The sequence below is a fragment of the Pteropus medius genome, unplaced genomic scaffold (assembly GCF_902729225.1).
Source record: "Pteropus medius unplaced genomic scaffold, Ma_sr-lr_union100, whole genome shotgun sequence".
In the NCBI taxonomy this organism is placed as follows: Eukaryota; Metazoa; Chordata; class Mammalia; order Chiroptera; family Pteropodidae; genus Pteropus; species Pteropus medius.
This window is the reverse complement of record NW_024349799.1, coordinates 6,912,695-6,916,504: the sequence shown is the minus strand read 5'-3', so window position 1 is coordinate 6,916,504 and position 3,810 is coordinate 6,912,695. Positions and strand designations below refer to the sequence as shown.

At 38.0% G+C, this 3,810-nt stretch overlaps 1 pseudogene; it reads left to right on the top strand.

Moving 5' to 3' along the window:
• The first annotated feature begins 1,031 nt into the window (after positions 1-1,031).
• LOC120621325 (uncharacterized) lies at positions 1,032-1,154 on the top strand (annotated as a pseudogene).
• The last annotated feature ends 2,656 nt before the right edge of the window (positions 1,155-3,810 follow it).

Here is a 3,810-nt window from a genome sequence, read left to right as displayed (position 1 = left end):
AACTGTAGGAGTTGGGGAGGGAGAGCAGCCTTGGAGGATGGGAGCCTTGAAGGATAAGTAAGAAATCAGCCATTCACTTACTTCTTCGATAAATTCAAAATGCCTACCATGTGGCAGGCATTGTCCTAGGCACCGAAGATACAGAATTGAACAAAGAAAATTCTACTCTTATGAAATTTACATTTGACTGGGAAAAGACATACGATAAACTAAATTGTAAATCAGTTGGTAACAAGTTTTATGGAGATAAATTGCAGAGAAGGGAGACAGGAATTGCTGACATCAAGGTTGCAATTTAAAATAAGATGATCAGACAGGAGTAAAGAATTGATATTAAAGACAAAATCTGAAGTAGATGATAAAGCAAAACTTGTGGCTATTCAAGGGAAAATGGTCCTAGGCACTGAGGCAAGAGCATCCTGGCAGGTATGAGGACCAGCAAGGAGTAAGTGTGACTGTAACAGTGAGAGAAGTGGACAGAAGCAGATCCTCCCTAAAGACTTTGGCTCTTACTCTTTGGAAAATGAGATGCCATTGCAAGTTTTTGAAGGGAGAAGAGATCTGTCATACATTTTAAGAGGCTTTGACTGCTGTATTGAAAAGGGTCTGGGGTGAGAGGAGAAATGAAAGGGTAAGCACAGGGAGACCAGTTAGGAGACTATTGCAGTTATCCAGGCAATGAGGTTGGGTCCTAAGTAATATTTTGAAGAAAGGGCCCACAAGATTTATTGATAGATTGGATTGGGATGTCTGAGAGAATATTCAAGGATGACTCCAAAGTTGGTGGCCTAAGTAACTGGAAGGATGGAACTGCTATTCAGTGAGATGAGGAAAACAATAGGAAGAACAGGTCTGTGGGGCAAGATCAGGAGCTCAGCTTTGAATCTGTTATGTTTGAGATGCCTATGAGACATTCAAGTGGAGATGTTGACTAGAGAGTTAAATATTTGTCTGTAGTTAGAAAATGTCCATGCTGAATATTTAATTGAGGAGGCATTGGGGATTTGTGGTGTTTAAAGTTAGGGGACTGCATCTACGGCCATGATACCTACCCTGAACGTGCCCGATCTCGTCTGATCTTGGAAGCTAAGCAGGGTCGGGCCTGGTTAGTACTTGGATGGAAGACCACCTAGGGAAATCAGGTGCTACAGACATTTAAAAAAATAAAATAAAGTCAAGGGACTGGATGAGGTCTCCTAGGACATCATTCACTCCCAATGTAATTGGGGCTTTCTACATTAAAAGTTCAGAGACGGGGGACTAGCAAGAAGACTGAGAATGTGAAGCCATTGAGGTAGGAAAGCAAAGAAGGGGAGAGGGCATGCCAAGAAAAAAGAAAAGTATAAATAAAGGCACAGAGATATAAAGTAGAACTCAAAAGATAAGAAGTTCTGCCTCATCAGAAATGCCTTTTGTGCCAATGAAATCAAAGCTAGCTACTAAAACAACGGAAATATCAAAATCCATTAACTAGCAAGGTAATAGTTTTCACCTTTAACACTTGGTAAGAATTATAAACATTTGAGAACTGCTCTCAGGTAGGTTTTAAGAACTTAGTTGGTTTTTGACAGATTTCTATTTCGCTGTGATCTCTTTGAGCTATCACTGAGCAATCCTTGACAAGAGGTTCTGGGGACAATATACACCCTTAAAATTTGATCTTAAAGAATGAATTAGGCTATGGTATGATAATGGTTGAAAGTAGATCTCTACCTATACATGAATAGTGGTAGCCTGAATGTCTCTCAGAAGAGATTGTTGAGGCCCATACTTTTGTAGACATTGGTAAATAATACTGACATACAAATGAATTCATGCAAAAATCTAAGGAAGTAGCCAATAGATACAAAGATTATCACCAGAAAATCCATAGAGAAAGGGTTCAAATTTCCCCTAGTCAAACAAACTCTTAATTAGTAGCTCAGACCATGTACTCTATTCATAGGCAAACTTTACAAAAAAAAAAAAAAAAAGGTGCTAATTTTACCCAAATCTTCTAATTTCCGTGGCTATGGAACAAGAACAGGTGAATAGAATTAAATTCTAGTTAATAGGTCGCTGTGTGCATTTACTAAGTGCACCCAATCTTGCATTCTACAAACACTAATATGAGGGTTTTCCCCATCCTCAATACTTCATCTCTCATTGACCTTAAATTTACTTTTTCATTCTTCTGAAGTGCTAGAGCACTAAGTGAAATTACATTCTAGATCATAGATCTTTGTCAAGTGAATATACCTGTGGTACTGTATGTGATTCTGGTTATTATTGCTATACAAGAAATTATCCCTTCAAACTAGTAGTGTAAAAAAAGGACAACATTTATTTTGCTCATGAGTCTGCAATTTGGGCAAGGTTCAGTGGGAATAACTAACCTCTGTTCCATTTAGTGTGAACTGCACCAGCTTGAAGGGTAGGGACCGAAGCTCACATGTCTGGCAGTCGGTGCAGGTTGTTAACTGAGACTTTAGCTAGAACTTTCAGCTTGGAATAACTACACATATAATGTGCTTCTTTTTTCCTCACAACATGTGGCCAGGTTCCAAAGTTAGGGGAGAGAGAGGGAAGGAGAGAGAGAGTTATCATCCAAACTATATGGCCTTTAAGACCTAGCCTTAGATGTGACACAGTGTCACTTTTGCTGCATTCTAATCATCAATGCAGTCACAAAGTTCTTCTCAGTTTCAAGGAAGGGAAATAGTCTCCAGAAATATTGCTGTCTGCCTTCTAGTTACCACAGTTTATATTCCTCCCATATACAATATATAAGCATACCTCGGAGATATTGAAGGTTCGGTTCCAGATCACAATAAAACAAGTATCACAATAAAGTAAGTTGTAATCTTTTTGCTCGTAGAAGATTTTGCCTTCCATTTGTAAAAATGCAACATCCGTGAAGCTCAATAATGTAAAACGTGGTAAAATGAGGTATGTCTGTATATTCACCCCTTTCTCCAAAATTCCCATATGACATCAGGTTCAAGCTTGTAGTCTAGGACCTCATCATCTAGATCAGGTCCAGGTGTGAATAAGGCTCCTTGGGTGTGTTTTTCCAATACAGTATCTCTTGATACTCTGGAGTTATTTAGGGACAAAGGACCATAATGCATAAAACTTACTTTTAAATGGTTCAGGAAAAAACAAAGTATTTTTAAACACACACATACACATACTTCTGGAAACTATTTCCCCTCTCTTTGAATTTGAGCAGAACCTTGTATTGCTTCAAATGAATAGAATGCAGCAGAAATGGCACTGTGTTACATCTGAGGCTAGGAGATATAAATATATAATATATATATATATTGTGTACATATATGTGTAATGTGTGTGTGTGTGTGTGTGTGTGTGTGTCTGTATAGAGAGAGAAAGAATGCAAATGATTAATTGAATAAAATGTTAACAATAGATGAATCTAAGTAAAGGGTATGGAAGTATTCTTTGTACTATTCTTATTTTTGCAACTTTTCGGTAAGCTTGAAATTATTTCTAAACAAAAAGTTTTTAAAAATGTGATGCCCATGGAATAGTTCCTGAGTATTACTATCTTGATATTTTTAATTCCAGGGGCAAGTCTTGACTTGATCTTTCTATTATGTTTGGGGGGTTAATGGGAGACCCTTAGTTCTCCCTTTGCCCAGATGTCTATAAGAAGACACTATCACCTCCCATAGTTTAGCCTATACTCCTCCACATCCCATTTCCTTAAAGAGCTAGTCTGGGAAAGACCCTCTTTGAGAAAGATTTGGCCATACTGAACCTCAGCTTTTCAATGATTTTGTATAACCTACCACATTAAAGGCATCTGTA